This window comes from Chrysochloris asiatica, unplaced genomic scaffold (genome assembly GCF_000296735.1).
Source record: "Chrysochloris asiatica unplaced genomic scaffold, ChrAsi1.0 scaffold00011, whole genome shotgun sequence".
In the NCBI taxonomy this organism is placed as follows: Eukaryota; Metazoa; Chordata; class Mammalia; order Afrosoricida; family Chrysochloridae; genus Chrysochloris; species Chrysochloris asiatica.
In genome coordinates this window covers 20,888,386-20,906,733 of record NW_006408529.1, presented here as the reverse complement: position 1 = coordinate 20,906,733, position 18,348 = coordinate 20,888,386, and the positions used below count along the sequence as shown (strand labels likewise).

The following is an 18,348-nucleotide window of genomic DNA, read 5'->3' as shown; positions in this document are numbered from 1 at the left end:
TTATTTTGGCTGATGATATTGAGCTTTTCCACTGTCTCTTCCCACAGATGTAGTCAGTTTAATTTCTGTGTACTCCATCTGGCAAGGTCCATGTGTATAGTTGCCATTTATGCTGTTCAAAAATGTATTTATAATGTTGTTTGTCTTTCAAATTTCTATTATGATTTCATACATCAGGGGCTAGAACTTTAAATTCAGGATGTGGCTCTAGGAGGATGGTTGTTGTCTGTCTTCCACACCACAAGTACCATGGGCTTCCAGGAAAACAAACAAATGTGTCTTGGAAGAAGTCCAGCCTGGATTCTTCTTAGAAATGAGGATGGTGAGACTTTGCCTCTCATACTTTGGAAAGATATTCAAAAAGATAATTCCCTGGAGGAGAACATCATGCTTGGAAAAGTGGAGGACCAATGAAAAATAGAAAGACCTACCCTATGAGATGGATTGACACAGTGGCAAAACAGTAGGTTCAAACATAACAAGAGAATGGATCAGGATTGGGCAGTGTTTCATTCTGGCATGCATAGGGTTGGAATGAGTTGGAACTGACTCATTGGCACCTAACAACTAAATCTTCTCAAAGCATCATTTCCCTGATTGCAATAAGTTTGTTTTATAAACTTAAATTTGCTTTCTGGCAATCTTTTTGAAGGAGTAACTTGTCATTGTAAGAAAGCAACTAAAGGAAAAAAAAAAAAAAAAAAATTCCCCTACCTCTGCTGTAGATGTACATGTTTGGATATACTTAAGTATATCTCTAGTTCTCCATCCTTGATGAGCATGCTGTTTGTCTTGCATGTTGTTGTGTGCTCTTGAGTCAGTTCCAACTCATAGCGACCCTGAATTGGGTTTCTGAGGAGTGGCTAGTGAGTTTGAACCACTAACCCTTGTAGTTCAAACCAACCTTAAGGTCTAGTGCTTATCCTATAGTGCCACACCAGGAAAAGCATATCGCAATCTTATTTCCAGGAGCAAGTTGCCTGAAGTCAGTAACTAAGTTATCTCTGCTTCGTCTTAGTAGTGTTTAACAATGTTTTTATTAAGTGTCATCAAGTCTGTTCTGACTCATAATGACCCTGTGTAGGGTTTCCAAGGAGCAGCTGGTGAGTTTGAACTGCCCATCTTACGGTTAGTGTCCAGTACTAATCCTACCTCCAGAGCACCACACCAGGAATTCTTGTTTACCATAGGGGTGGAACATTATGCTGGTTTCAGTTTTCATTTCCAATGAAATAAAATATTTCTGGAAATCTTTAGGAGACTTCCCCCTTATATCCCACTAGACCATAGATAGAAATAAATGAAGCAACATAATGTGCACATTTCTCTGATTATATGTGGGTTATAGAGTGATACCATGTCATAAAAATGGGAACACATGTAAGTATTACTTGTTCTCCTCCTTGTTAGTGATTGAGACCCCGTGTATTGTAAAATAGAACTGCTCCATAGGGCTTTCTTGGCTGTGATTTTTATATTAGCAGGACTTTCTTCTGTGGAACCACTGAGTTCAGACCTCCAACATTTCTATTAGTCATCAAGCACAAATTGTTTAAACCACGCAGAGACCTTGTTAATCAGGTAGTTAAATTTGGCTGAAAGTACTGTTTATCCTTTTCTAGTACCATTCTGTTTCTGCCCATTTCAAGTCAGTGGATTTCTCTTCTAATCTAATTGTGAGGTTTAAAAATTGTACAGTTGTTTCATTATGAATCTCTTGAGCTTGTTCACTGTACTCATTGGTGTGCTGGAATGCTGGAATTTTACTAGTAAACTGATAATCACATTAAACCAAACCTACTGCTATTGAGCTGATCTGACTCATAGCGAGCCTATATAGGGTTTGCACCATTGTAAATCTCTACGGGAGCAGACAGCCTCATATATTTCATGCGAAGCAGTTTGAACTACTGACCTTGCAGTTTTGGCAGCTCAGCGTTTATCCCATAGCATCACCAGGGCTCCTTGACACCGCATTAGTACCTTTAAATCAGCCATGATATATGTATTCACTCCATAGAAATAAGTAAACCCCAGAAATTAGGGCTCTCCCAACACCCAGCTTGTTGTTAAATATTTACCAGCACATTACTGCCTATAGATGTTACTCCTAAGAATTATTCCATTTAATAATTAATTTTGGGGTGAAATCAAGGAATGGTGGACTTCAATATTTATTTGTTATGTGGTTCTGTAAGGTAAGCACTGGCTCAGAAGATCAGTTAAAATCACAAGGTCAGCAGGTCAAATCTACCAGCCATTCCTCATAAACCTTATACAGGGTTGCTATGAGTCAGAACCAACTTGAGAGCACTTCACAACAACAAATTAAACATACAGAGCCTGGGGGTACAATGGCTAAGTGCTCAAATCCAATCAAAATGCAGGCAGTTCAAATTGACCAGGGGCTGTGTGGGGAAAAGGACCTGGATATCTGCTCCTATAAGTAAAGACTCTTGTTAAATACCTTTGAGTCAATTCTGACTCATAGCAACCCTATATAGGATTTCCAAGGAAACCTTGAACTGACGACCGTGTGGATCACAGTCCCGTGCTGATGCTATAGTACCAAATCAGAACACCCAGGGAAATCCTATCCGACAGTTCTACTCTGTCACTATGAGTTGTTACCAACTCAAGAGTACATAACAACATACATACATAATAAGGTTGAAGCCAACTCAGAGGCCACTAACAACAGCATATATGTATGTTCAAGCTATCACAAGTCCTTTAGCAAGTACTGGTGGGCTGCTGAAAATGGTGGCTAACTTCCACAGAGGAGTCATCATCTGTTGTTAGCTGCCATCAAGTTGCTTTCAATTCATGGAGATTTCTTGTGAGCAGAGTGGCACTACTACATAGGTTTCCAAGGCTATGACCTTCCAGAATCTGATTGCCAGGCATGTATTCTGAGGTACCTCTAGATTAGTTCACCAATCTTTTGGTTAATAGTAGCTCTTAGCCATTTATATGACCCAGGAATTCTTTCATCTGTAGTTAAGTCCTTTGGATGACAGCTCCTGTGATACTCTCATCTTCTGAGTCCATTCTTCATAGTCCTTCTATATACAATTTCCCTAAATTTCCTTTTCAATCATCTTCCATTTTAGCTGTTCAAAGTATCTGAGAAGAATCTAAAAAACATATGGTGACAAGTAGGTGTTCTATAATTCACAGCTATTTTTATGTAAGTAGAGAATTTTCAACTAATATATTAGACACTAAGGAGCTCTGGTAGCGTAGTGGTTACAAATCAAGCTGCTAACCTCAGGGTCAGCAGTTCGAAACTACCCGCTGCTCCGTGGGAGAAAGATGAGGCTTTCTGCTCCTGTAAAGATTTACAGCCTCGGAAACCCTGTACAGGGTCGCTATGAGTCGGAACCAACTCCACGGCATATCACACAACAACAACATATTAAACACTATATTAATTTCCTAAGAATGCCATAACCAACTAGACAAACTAGGTGAATTAAAACAACAAGAACTTACTCTCTCACATGCTAAATGTCAGACAGTAAATCTTAGCAGATTCACAATCCCCCTATAGCTATTATGGGAAATCCAGTCCAAGCCTCTAGTTTCTGGTGATTCTGGTTGTTCTTTCTCTTATGCTGCATAACTCAAGTCTGTTTTCTTCTTAATGTGACCTTCTAACCTATCTTCTCTGATAAGAACATTTATGGATGATCACATACTGATGTCCTTAATTTAAGGATATCTGCAAAGATTCCTTTACAAATAAGATCACGTTAAGATCTTCCCCTGCTCATAAGATCACAGTCTAGAAAACCATATAATTAGACAATAGCAATCTTAAAGAATCATGTACAAAGTATTAGCAGAGCACAGAGGAAGAATGCCTATCCACTACTATAATTGGAATCATCTATTAGGAGGCTAGGAGTCCTGGTGTGGCGCTGTGGGCTGATGCGTCACACTGCAAAGTCATTTGAACTGCAAGGTCAGTGGTTCAAGCTCACCAACTGCTTCTTGGAAACCCTCTACAGGGTTTCTATGGGTTGGAATTGACTTGATGGCACTTAACAACAACAACAATTAGGAGTCCAAGCTTAAAAGATGAGACTGAGTTTTCTGTATCCATGGATCGCTTTGTTATTTATTGTCAGGCTGTGAGGATTTTTGTTTTCTTTACATTGAGGTACAACCCACACTGAAAGCTATGGTCTTTGGTTTTCATCAGTAAGTATTTTAAATCCTCTTCATTTTCAGCAAGCAAAGTTGTATCATCTGCATATTACAGGTTGTTGATTAATCTTCCTCCAATCTTAATGTCACATTCTTCTTCATATAATTCAGCTTCTCAGATTATTTGCTCAGCATAGAGATTGAATATGTGTAAGAATACAACCCTGACATGCACCTTTCCTGATTTTAAACTGTTCAGTGTGCCCTTGTTCTGTTCAAACAACTGCCTTCTGTGTTGGAAGAAGTACAACCAGAATGCTGTTTTAAAACCAGGGAGCTTTCACTAAAAATGCAGATTTTGATTGTGCATATCTGAGATGGGCCCTAAATCTTTTCTTTTCTAATAATCCACAAGTGATGTCAATACTGTTTATCTGTAGATCACACAGACCCAAACCAAACTCACTGCCATCAAGTCCATTTTGACTCATAGCAACCTTATCATAGTGTTTCTGGACTACTGAGGGGATGTTGTAGGAGAAGCACTGGAATTCTAACTGCAAGATTGGTGGTTCAAACCTATGAGCTGTTCCTCAGAAACCCTATACAGAGTCATATGAGTTAAAATCAATTCAACAGCAGTTAACAACAATAACATAGCGTTTTGAGATTGTAAATCTTTGCAGGAGCTGACAGGCATTGCCTGTGAAGAAGCTGGTGGATTTGAACGGATAATCTTGTGATTCACAGTCCAGTACATACCCTGCAGCACTATCAGGGCAAACAGAGTAGCTCATATTTAGACCTGTCTGGGAACTAAAATCCTAGAAGGGTATGTTTGTTGTTGCTGGTAAGTGCCGTCGTGTCAATTCCAACCCATAGCAAACCTGTATAGGGCTTCCGAGGAGCAGATGGTGAGCTTGAACCACTGACTTTGCAGTTCAAATGACTCTGCAGTCTGATGCATTAGCCCACAGAGCCACAACAGGACTCTAGAGGGGTATGTAGGAACACATAAATGAAACAGGACAGTGGAAACACCATGAACTGGAAAATCTTTCCACTGCAAGTGATTAATTGTGAGATATAAATAAGGTAGCCTTTACTGCCAGATCTTCCTATTGTTTTCCAGGAGAAATAGCACCACCCATCTGTCAGTGGAGGCATGCTTCTTGCTATCATGATGAACAAGTTTCAGCACCGCTTCAAGATTAAGATGGAATAGGAAGAAAGGCCTGGTGATGTGTTTCCAAAAATCAGCCAATGAAAGCTCTATGGATTACAATGATCTGATCTGTAATGGATTATGGGGGATGGTGCAAAACTGGGCAGTATTTCCATGAATCAAAAACCTTGTGTGTGGGGTCTCCATGAATCAAAACCAACTCAATAACCAATAAAAAGCAACATTTTCACTTGTAAATATTCAAATAAACTTCTAACAAGAAAAAAACTATAGAGTCACAAACAGAAAAAAAGCCGAGGGGAGTTTTTCTGTGGTCTGCTCATTTTTGACCCACGATGGACCTTTGTGATTCTATTTAAGGAAAACCGCTCTGGCAGCTGGTGGCCTTGGGATATAATTGTACAAGGAGAAGCTGAGATAAGGATAGTCTGAGAACACTCAGCTCTCTACTCTGTAGTACTTGCTTCTTCCACCATAAAGGGCAGAATTAACAAATTATCAGTAAGCAAAATGTATGGAAATGATGAGCCCATTCTAAGCAGATAGAATGACCTATAAACATGATTTTGGAGGATTTAAAAAAGAGGAAAAAAAAAAAAAAAAGCCATGGGATATTTAGTAGGAACCAGTGTTTAATCAAAGGTAGTTTTCTCAAGGTTCAGCTTAGAAAAGTTTGGCTTAGGAATGGATGTTCTTGAGAAAGGTTGTGGTTAGGTGTCAACAAGTTGGCTCCAACTCATATGGACCCTACGTACAATGGAATAAAACATTGCCTGGTCATGCACCACCTCATAGTAGTTATATTTGAGACCATAGTTGCTGCCACTGTGTCCATTCAGCTCTTCCTCTTTTCACTGACCCTCCACTCTACCAAGCATGATATCCTTCTTCAGGGACTGATCCCTCCTGATAACATGTCTAAAGTATGAGAGATGAAGTCACACCATCCTGGCTTTTAAAGAGCATTCTAGCTGTACCTCTTCCAAGACAGATTTTTTTGTCCTGGCATACATGGTACTTTCTACATTCTTCACCAACACCACAATTCAAATGCATCAATTCTTTTCTGGTCTTCCTATTCATTATCTGATAGGTTTTCACGTGAATATGAAGTGATTGCAAATATCATGGCTTGGGTCAGGTGCACTTTAGTCTTCAAATTGATATTTTTGCTCTTTTCCACTTTAAAGAGGTCTAGTGTAGCAGATTTGCCCAATGTAACACGGTTTTTTGATTTCTTGTTTGCTGTTTCCATGAGCATTGATTGCAGATCCAAAGAAAATGAAATCCTTAACAACATCAATCTTTACTCTGTTTATTATGAGGTGGTTTATTAGTTCAGTTGTGAGAATTTTTGTTCCCTTTACATTGAGTAATAATCCATACTGAAGGTTGTCTTCTTTGATCTTCATCAACAAGTGCCTCAAGCCCTCTTTGTTTTAGCAAGCAAGTTTGTATCATTTGCATATCATAGGTTATTAATGAGCCTTCCTCCAGTCCTGATGCCATGTTCTTCTTCATATAGTTCAGCTTCTCTGATGATTTCCTCAGCATACAAATAGAGTAGGTGTGGTGAAAGGATACAACTCTGGCACACAACTCTTTCCTGCTCTTAAATGACAGTGTTCCCTTGTTCTGTTTGAATGACTGACTGCCTCTTGGTCTATGTACGGATTCCACATGAGCATAATTAAGTGTTCTGGAATTCCCATTCTTTGCAGTGCTATCCATAATTGGTTATTATTCTGTCTAATACTTTTGCATAGTCAATAAAACACAAGTAAACATTTTTCTGGTATTCTCTACTTTCAGCCAAGGTCCATATGACATCAACAATGATATTCCATGTCTTCTACTGAATCGAACTTGAGTTTCTGGTGGTTAATGTACTGTTGCAACACTTTTTGAAATATCTTCACAAAAAATTTACCTGCATATGATATTAATGATATTGTTCGATACTTTCTACATTCTGTTGGGACAAATATCTTGGAATGGATACAAATAATGGATCTCTTGCTGGCATGGTGCTGTAGAATAAGCATTGGACTGCAAACCACAAAGTCAATGATTCAAATGCACCAGCTGCTCCTTGGAAACAACATATAGTGTCACTATTAGTCATAATCGTCTTGATGGCACTTAACAACAACAAAACAGATCTTGTATAGTCAGTTGGCCAGGTAGCTTTCTTTGAGATTTTTTGGCATAGACTAGTGAGTGCTTCCAGTGCTGCTTCAGTTTGTTCTTGAAAAATGGTTATTATTCTAAGTGATAATCAGTGGGGAAGAAACCAAGGAAGGTTATGAGTAAAGATCCTTTAAAATCAAGAACTACTATACCAAATTTTCATTTCAACCTGAATGTTCTTCTCAATGGTAGACATGTATGTCTGACAAAGAAAGCCTTCTTTTTCACTTGAAGAAAACCATTAAAGAACATATAGAGTTGTGCTTCAGACAGAATCAGCCACCCTATTATTTTATGTGTACTGTATGTGGCAATTTAGGATAAGCACTAGACTGCTAACCAAAATGTTGGTGGTTCAAACCCATCAGCCACCCTTTGGAAACGCTACACTTAGAGGGTCACGATGAGTCAAAACCAACTGGATGGCATTTGACAACAATAGTCCATTCTCAGGAATAGGGAACTAATGATTGATACCCAATTGATACCAGATTATTTCCCCTTCTTCTGCCTGGGTGCCTTTATACTTTAAAGTCAAGATTTACAGAGAACATGTTTCATCTATAGAAGGATGAGGATATTGTAAGTAAGAAATTTAAGAACTATTTTCAGAGAGTGATAGAGAAAGAACTCTTTGTCTATCAGGAAGGTCCATACTTGATTTTATCTTTTTTGTGATACATAGTTTTACATAAAAAATTATAGTCATAAATTGCAGACTCCTTTACTTGGCCATATCATATGGAAGGATGGCCTTCTCCCATTGGAGTATATATACCTAAAAGATAAAGTATGTCCCAACACACAGTCCAATGATCCGCATATGTTAGGTATTGAATAAAAAGGTATGGGATAGAAAATGATTTTGATCTGTAAAAAGTCTCTCTGTATTAAAATTTTAGTCTTTTGTCTATTATATTAGTTGCAGATTTCCCCCAAGTTATTTGTTGTCTTTGTTACTTGTAGTTTTTGCCATGTAGTTTAATTTTTTGTAGCTTCTGTGTTTTGAATTATGTTTTGAAACGTCTTCAAATTCTAGGAAATTCTAAAAAAAACTCTTACTTTTATGAGTGATTTTCTTTCCCATTAATTAATGTTTTTGCATAGCCCTTCTTCTGAATTTTGTAATTGGTGATTATTCCTTTGAATAACATTCCCACCAAAGACTCACATTTAACAGTTTCTGGTGATATCCATATATTTGACAACTTACATTTGACCTTTTTCAGAATCTCTACCAATAGAAGCTGAATGTTGAATAAGTCAAATCTTAACTTTGGGGTTTCTGATTTGCTTAATGTGATAGCGATGGATTTTTCAGGAAATACTAATTAATTCAGAATTGAATATTAATTCAGATATTTTAAAAATATCTGGTTGAAAAAAACCCTGATAGACTTGAATATGCTGTTTTCATTTTTAAAGAGTGTTAATACTAATTTGTATGGGAAATTTAGATTAATTCAAATTCTATTACTTCAAGATAAATTATTGCTTTTAATATTTTTCCTTTAAATCTTTTTCTTCATAAATATATATATTTTTTATATTGGAAATTATTTAAAATTTGGAAATTTAGTACTTCATATCTTGCTGGTTACACTTTATAATTTTATATAACCATCTTTCTGTGTCAATATAAAAGTAAAACACTCTAACCGCTATATGGGTATTTCCTATTGATTTATCATAAATACATTTTAGAATTGACAGTTTCCTTCAGGTTATGACTAATTCCAATTTGGTTGTTCATCATTTTTGCTGATATATCCATAGGTTAGACAGCACAGCCTGCTTTCAGTCAGATGTAGTTCTGTCACTAGGGATGGAGGGCCCGATAAAATGCATTTCAAATAGAAGTGCTAAATAAATAGAGATATTAAATATTTTGGCATATTTGCAGAGCAGGGTAAAATCACTTTAGCATGATAAAGAATCTGTGGTCAGTGATAAGAAAACCATGCATTAAAATGTTTTCCTACTTGCTCACTTTAGAAGAGTTAAGGGAACAAGCCCAATTTGGTGAAGTCTATTATGCAAAATGACTGTTAAAACGTTGATGAGAAAGATCCAATGGCCTGTGCCAGGCCAGGATCCCAGGCCTAGAGAGAGAGAATGTGTCTAATCCAGTCCCTTCTGCAGAGACACAGCTCAGATTATTTATCAGCCAAACTGGGTACATTTTATGTGTCCAATACCCAGTTGTGGCTGTTGTTGCTGTTGTTGCTGTTGTGTGACATTAGGTTGATTCAAAGTTATGCTAGCCCATGGGTTTCCTGGGTTTTATTCTATACAGGAGCAGAAGCATCCTATTAGATGGCAATTTTTGTAGTCCATTTAAAGATGGTGTTGAGAAACAGAGAAAGAAAAAGATTGATATAAAATGATATTCAGTTATTGTAGGGTGTAAAATGTGATGCTGTAACTTTTAGCTTGTGAGACCTGTGACAAATACTTGCTTTTTTTTTTTTTTTTTTTTTTGTTGAGTGTGTGTGTGTAGTTATTGTTTTTTATTTTTATTTTAGTGACTGGATATGCACCATCCTATTAAGTAGCTTATTATTATTATTATTTTTAAAGGGTATATATTGAGTGAAGTGAACAAATCTTAAATGTACAACTCAATTAAGTTTTACATATTTATATGCTTGTTACCATTTGGGTGAATTCTGACTCATTGAACATAGTAGAACTACCCCCAGAGAGTTTCCTAGGCTGTAATTAATATGGAAGAAGATTGCCACATTTTCTCCCAAGGAGCAACGGTGGGTTTTAATTGCCAATCTTTCTGTTAACAACCATTGCATCTGAGCGCTTACCCACTGCATCACCAGAAATCATTTATACTTCTCATATTGTTGTTGTTGTTAAGTGCCATCAAGTTGGTTCTGACCCATAGTGACCCTGTATTTTGTACATTGAAATATTTTGGGTTGTTTCTTATACAGCTTCCGAGGAGTGGCTGGTGAGCTTGAACCACTAACCTTACACTTCAAATGACTTTGCAGTCTGGCACATTAACACACAGCCCCACACCAGGTCTCCATACCTATGTTGTTGTTGTTGTTAAGTGCCATTGAGTCAATTCCGACCCATAGTGACTCTGTACAGGGTTTCCGAGGGGCAGCTGGTGAGCTTGAACCACTGACCTTACAGTTCAAATGGCTTTACAGTCTGGTGCATTAAATATGACCACCTAAATCGATCCTTCCTTAACAATTCCCCAACTCCCTGGAAATACCCACTATTGTGATTTTTATTACACAAGATTAGTTTTGCCTGTTCTTGAACTTAATGTAAATGGAATGCTACAGTATATACTCTTTTGTGCCACATTTCCTTTGCTTAAGAAAACGGTCATAAAATTTATCCATGTTATTTCTTGTATGAGTGGTGATTTTATTATATTGTTATGTAGTATCTCATCATACAAATAAACCATAATTTATTTATCTATACTCCTGTTGGTAGGCATTTGGACTGTTGTGAATGAAACCGCTATAAATATTCTTTCCTACATATTTTGGGGGGCACATGCATTGATTGTTCTTGGGTGATGGTGTTGCTATTAGGTGCCACCAAATTGATTTGGACTCATAGCAAACCCATGTGACAGAATCGAACGACTCTGTAGAGTTTTCTAGGCTGTAGTCTGTATGTGAGCATGAAATAGCTGTATGGATTTGAACCTCCAACTTTCACATTAATAGTCAAGCACAAACCATTCGAACTACCCAGTGACCTTTTTAATCAGGTAGATAGTTCAATTTGGCTGAAAGCATTCTTTACCTCCTCTTGAGCCACAAGTCAATGGATGAGCAGCTGAGCACTAAACTGTTGTGCTACCAAGCCTTCTTTGGTCTTAGGGATATACCTAGAAGGGAAATTGCTGAATCATAGCGTTCAGAAACATAATCAAATCAAGTATTTAATCCATATGGTTTACATTTTGACATTAGAATTTTTTACATGACATGTATGTATGGGTTTGTGTGTATGTGTGTATGTACACATGCAAAGATCCAAAGCATTTTTCAGAGGTCACATTAGCAATAACTAAATAAAAAAAAAAAATGAAATAGCAAACATGATTTCATTTAGGAAAGATGTTATTGTTGTTAAGTTCTGTCAAGTGGATACCAACTCATAGCAACCCTGTATAGAATTTTCATGGAGCAGTTAGTGGGCTTGAACCACCAACCTTATGGTTAGTGGTAGTGGAGTCAGTTATGTGTCGTGGAGTCAGTTATGTGTCGTGGAGTCAGTTCCAACTCATAGCGACCCTGTACAGGGTTTCTGAGGCTGCAAATCTTTATGGGAGCAGAAAGCCTCATCTTTCTCCCATGGGACAGCTGGTAGTTTTGAACTGCTGATCTTGCAGTTGGTAGCCCAATTCATAACCACTACGCTACCAGAGCTCATCCAGTGCTTATCCTGCAGGACTCGTGAGTAAAGATTAAAAACCATTAAAGTTAGTAAAGATAAAAACCCTCAAAATTATAAAATACATAGGCATTTATAAGAAACGTGAAAGACTTTTAAAGAAGTTAGTAATGAAGTTTCCTTTAGGACCTTGAATATGGAAAGTTGCACTATATTCCTAAATGAAACACAGTATCTTCTGAATGCCAATTCTCACCTAATCTAAAATGATTCCAAATATATTCTCTTCAGGATTTTCTTGGAACACAACACAATGGTTCTGAAATGCATATGGAATAATAAATGTGTGAACAGAGCCTATAAAAAGTATTCATAAGAAAAATAATGAGATGGGGACTCCTAACCAGATACAGAAAATAAAGTATTCAATAAATGGTTAGGGACAGTTGACTATACATTTAGGAATAAAATATAACTTACCTCAAAACTCAATAATAAATTCTAGATGGATTAAAGACGTAAGTACAAACAAATTAATCTAACACTGTGGAAGAGAGTACAGAAAAAATAGTTTTATAATTTTGGAATAGGAAAGGTTTTTCTAACGTAAGTCCTAAATACTGTAAAAAAAGGTCGACATGTTTAAAACTTAATAAACTTAAAGACAAATTGCAAACTAGGGACAATGTTCTGCAGTATATATGACAAAGCATTAATATTATTTGCAGTAATGGAAACTGAAACACAAATAGTATAATAGAAAGATGATTTAAAACATTAAAAGGCATTTAAAGAGATAAAAGTCGACAGTAAATATACATGTATGTTTAGTCCTCGTGTAGAGCTATAGGCTAATGCATTAGACTGCAAAGCCGCTTATACTTCAAGGTCGGCGGTTCAAGCTCACCAGCTGCTTCTCAGAAGCCCTAAACAGGGTCGCTATCGATCAGAAATGACTTAACAACAATAATGAATGGAATAAAAATTTAAACATTAAGAATGTAAATTTGGGGTGAGGGGGGAACACCAGGAAACCCTGTAAGCCAGCCAGTGCAGCACTCTTCCTTTTGGATCCGCCATCTGTGGATTTTCATAAAACCAGGATATAGATTTTTATAAAAACTTTAACGGGAAGACCATCACTCTCGAGGTTTAACCCTGGGATACAATAGAAAACGTAACAGCCAAGTTCCAGGGTAAGGAAGGGATTCCTCCTGATCAGTGGACAATGATCTCTGCTGGCAAGCAACTGGAAGATGGACTTACCTTGTCTGACTATAACATTCAAAAGGAGTCCCTGCTTCATCTGTGTTGAGACTTCCTGGTGGTGCTAAGAGAAAGAAGTCTTACACTCTTCCCAAGAAGAATACACATAAAAGAAAGGTTAAGTTGGCTGTTCTAAGATCAGGTGGACGATAATGTCTAAATTAGTAGCCTTCGTCAGGAATGTCCTTCAGATGAATATGGTTTAGAAGTTTTTATGGCCAGTCACTTTGATAGACACTACTGTGGGAAGCGTTGTCTGACTTATTGCTTCAACAAACCAGAAAGCAAGTAATTGTGTATGAATAAAATACATGAACAACAAAAAGACATAAATTTTTAATTTGCAAATGTTTAAAATTTCTTATTGGCAAAGTTGTGGGAAATAGGCACTCTTTTATAGGGCTACCTAGAAAAACAATTATTTAAATACATTTGGTTTGATCCCACAAGTCTACTTCTAGGAATTGGACAAATATACAAATATGCGTTACAAGATATTCATTGTAACATTATGATAAGAGGGGGAAATTTCAGTAAGAAATAGCTAAGTTATGAAGCATTATGTGGCAGATAGATAAATAAATGGATGGCTAAATAAATAGAAATGATTTCCTTAATATCTTTTCTATTATAAAAGCAACTTCCAGAGAAATTCTCAGGTTTGTATGTATTGAGAATTATGAATAACAATTAACATGGACCACCTTATTTAATCCTTAGAAATACCAAAGTAATTATTACAAATATGTCTTATCAAAATTCTGACTAAAATACAATAAAGCAACAGCAAGACAGTTGTAGAATAATTTCCCTCTTTTTATGTTTCAGTTAATTTTCAATCTTGAATTAATTTATATATATATATATATACAGATATACAGATAAAAAATGTTTGTTTTGTAAATGCAGTACAGTTGGTTCTGACTCATGTGACCATGTATAGGATTTATGAGGAATGACTGGTGAGTTTGAGCCACCAACCTTATGATTCAAATTAACCTGTGGTTGAGTGTTTATCCTACAGAGTCACACCAGGACTCCTACCTGAGTTTTATTGACTATGCAAAGGCTTTCGACTGTGTGAATCATTACAGTGGTTGACTTTGCCCAGAAAGGGTATTCCAGAAAATGTAATTGTGCTGATGAGGAATCAGCACCTAGTCCAAGAGGCAGTTGTTCAAATACAAGGGCATACTGAATGGTTTAAAATCAGAAAAGGTGTGTGCCAATGTTGTATCCTTCCACCACACTTATTCAATTTGTATGAGGAACAAATAATCTGAGCAACTGGGTTGTATGAAGAAGAAAATGTCATCAGTATTGGAGGAAGACTCATCAATATCCTTTGATATGCAGATGATACAACCTTTCTTATTGAAAGCAAAGAGGACTGAAAATACTTACTGATGAAGATCAAAGATCACAGCCTTCAGTAAGGATTTCACCTCAGTGTAAAGAAAAAAAAAGTCCTCCCATCTGGACTGAAAATAACGTGACACTCTTCTTGCATCCATAATCAATACTCATGGAAACTGAAGTCAAGAAATCAAATGATGGATCTACGGCATAAAATCTCTTTAAAGTGTTCTAAAACAAAGATCAGTTTGTAAATTTGGGGTGAGGGGGAACCATGATATTTTCAACCCCCACATATGTATGTGTAAATTGGATAATAAATAAGGAAGACCAGAGAAGAACTCAAGTTATGGTGTTGAAGAAGAGTATAAAAAGTACCATGGGTTGCCAGAACAATAAACAAATCTACCTTGGAGAAAGCACAGCCAGGATTTTTCTTAGAAGCCAGGATGGCAAGACTTCATCTCTCATACTTCAGGCATGTGATCAGGAGATATTAGTTTCTGGCGAAGGACATCACGCTTGGTAAAGTGGAGGTTCAGCGAAAAAGAGGAAGACCCCCAAGGAGATGGACAGGCACAGTGGCATGGACTCAAGCTTAACAATTGTGGGGATGGTGCAGGACTGTGCAGTGTTTCATTCTGTGGTGCATATAGTCACTAAGTCAGGGCAAACTTAAAGGCACCTAACAACAACAACAACATACATATATGGTCCAACATGGATTAAGCATTGGGCTGCTAACCAAAATTAGAAAGATGTGGTTGTCTGCTTCTATAAATATTTATATACTTGGAGACCCTATTGAACCCATAGGGTTGCTAAGGAGCTCTGGTAGCGTAGTGGTTACAAATCAGGCTGCGAACCACAAGGACAGCAGTTCAAAACTACCAGCTGCTCTGCGGGAGAAAGATGAGGCTTTCTGCTCCTGTAAAGATTTCCAGCCTTGGAAACCCTGTTCAGGGTCGCTATGGGTCAGAACCGACTCGACGGCACTTAACATAGGGCTGCTATTAATCCGAATTAACTAAGCTTCAGTGAGTTTGGTTTATATATTAGTATAAGGAGTCTTGGTGTGTGCTGTAGGATAAGCACTGTATGCTAATCACAAGCTCAGCAGTACAATTCCACCAGCTGCTCGTTGGAAGCCTTATACAGAGTTACTATGAGTCAGAACTGACTCGATGACACTTAACAACTCATGTGTGTATGTATGCATGTATATGCTATTACAGAAATTTTCAACCCTAGTAAAAGGAAATAAAAAGAGAAATATCTTTGCTGATGTTAAATGGACATGGCCAAAAGCAGAGAATGTGAAAAAGACTTCCAATACTGCTCTCAAACAATCCTTCAGTGTACAAAAACTTCTTTTTAAAACTTTTTATTGTAAATTGAGTGAAGGTTTACAGAGCAGATCACCAACTTTACATTCAACAAATCATACACTTTGTTTCATCTACTGTTTATAGTCTCTTCCCTGAAACAATAGTTATCCTACTCCTTCCCTGTGGTTCCCCATTTACATTTTATATTTTACAAATGACTAAAGCAAAAAAAAAAAAAAAAAAATTAATACACATGTACAAAACAAAAAATATATATTCATTTAAATGTCCAAAAGGCACATTCTGCAAGCCAGCCTCCTGCTAGTACCCGCAGCTGCTCCGTTTCTCCATGTCACCCCTTTGCCACCATCTCTACTGTTGCTGCTTTTCTAGGTAAGGGTCTCACACTCCACTTAGGCTCTTCCTTCTTATTGGTCCTGGGATTGTTAGTTCCTGAAATGAGCAATTAACTACTCTTCTGCAATTAGTTTTGACAATCACAATTAATCCTACTAACGACTACAATTGAATCGTAAAATCCTATCACCATAATTCCCAACCCTGTTTCACAAGACCCATCAGGAAAAATGGAAAACTATTTAATGGGGAGTCGACTTTATCCACTTCATTCTGAAACTAAATACACCCATGAAAGCTTGTAAGCCATTTATAGTCCCCCTGCCCCCATTTTTGATAGTCAAAGTCTAAACTGCCCATCCCTATCAACCCAGTAAGGAGTTTTGGTAGCATAGTGGTTACAAATTGGGCTGCTAACCTTAAGGTCAGCAGTTCGAAACTACCAGCTGTTCTGCAGGAGAAAGATGAGGCATTCTGCTCCTATAAAGATTTACAGCCTCAGAAACCCTGTACAGGATCTCTGTGAGTCTGAACCAACTCCACGGCACAAAACCACCACCACCACCATCAACCCAGTAGACTAAGGGGACAAGCATATTCCTTGATATAAAGAATCTTCCATTCCTATTGGAATTTTAAGCAACTGCATCCTTAAGCAAAAGTCCAGTTCATCAAATTTACACTTGTTCACAGTATCAAACATTGTTATTTGCATCTGGTCAGCTCAGCATTAGCCATCCAAGCTAGGACAAATGTGTACCAGCTGCAAGTTTGGTAGTTCACACACACTTCCATGAATTTTAGGCCAGCTGGCCCCTTCAATCTCAACCCTAGCCCCCAGGGGCTAGATCAGGGCACATGGGCTCAGGAATTCAAACAACCCCCTAAACTTCAGACCAGCCAGCCCTTCCTCTTCTCTGTCTCAGCTTAAGGTCAACAGATGCCAGTGGAACATGTCAAAACTCAGCCCATGACTTCATGGCTGCATTTCCTCCACTTCCACTTAGATGGTCACCAGTGTAAATACTACATCACTTGAGGGTTCCCTTTAACATTTAGTCCTAAAAAGAGGTTTTCACTGATGGGCTGACTTTTCTTGTCTTGATACCTCCAAGGCAAACAGCTTGCTTGAAACTCTAAAAGCTAAACAGTCTGATTTTTTCCAGAGGTCTTTCATTAAGAATCTTCTGTTCTCCCAGCAGTTCTGGGTTGGTCTGCATGTCTGAAAACATTTTCATAGTAAGAAAAATGCAAATTAAATCTATTTTAAAATACCATTTCTAGTCTGTGTGATTGACAAAAATACACAATTTTGACAATCTACACTTGGCAGGGCTGTTGGGGGTGGGGTGGCCATTGGCATTCTTCTATTGTTTGTGGAACTACAGAATAGTTCTCTATTCCCAACCACACTGATATTTTTTACATCCTTCCTGCCATAAATGGTCATAATACATTTTGACACTACTCATAAACCAAAAAGTTAAACCAATTGCTGTCAAGTCCATTCTAATGCATAGCAACCCTATAGGACGGGTAGAACTGCCTCATAACATTTTCAAAGCTATAAAAAAATTAACTTTAATTTCGCAAGTGGGAATGAGAATTTAACTCCACATCAGCCCAAGGCCAATTCCTATGAGGCTAAGGTCAGACATGCCTCTCTACCTCCAACCTTCTTTACCAATTCTGACACCAGCCATTCCTTTCACAGCATTTTACTTCTCAGCTGAATTTGATAATTCATTGCAATTGCCACATAGAACTCACAGAGCATACTTAGAATTATGGGACTCATTAGGGCAATTGTTGTTGTTAAGTGCCGTTGAGTCGGTTCCGACCCATAGAGACCCTGTACAGGGTTTCCAAGGGTGTAAATCTTTACGGGTGTAGAAAGCCTCATTTTTCTCCTGAGGAGCGGCTGGTAGTTTCGAACCGCTGACTTTAAGGTTCACAGCCCGATTCATAACCACTATGCTACCAGAGCTCCCTGAGCAATTAGCAGAGTACAATTCAGGATTATAAAATTCTTATGCTGTAAGTCTTTGGTCAAGACAGCCTCTTCTTTGCCATAATGAAGGCAGGCCTCTCTTTGACCCTCTGCTCCATGTTCTGACCTCTGTTCTGCTG

At 37.7% G+C, this 18,348-nt stretch overlaps 1 pseudogene; it reads left to right on the top strand.

Annotated features, from left to right (window-relative positions):
• Positions 1–1,368: 1,368 nt before the first annotated feature.
• LOC102813594 lies at positions 1,369–13,469 on the top strand (annotated as a pseudogene).
• Positions 13,470–18,348: the final 4,879 nt, after the last annotated feature.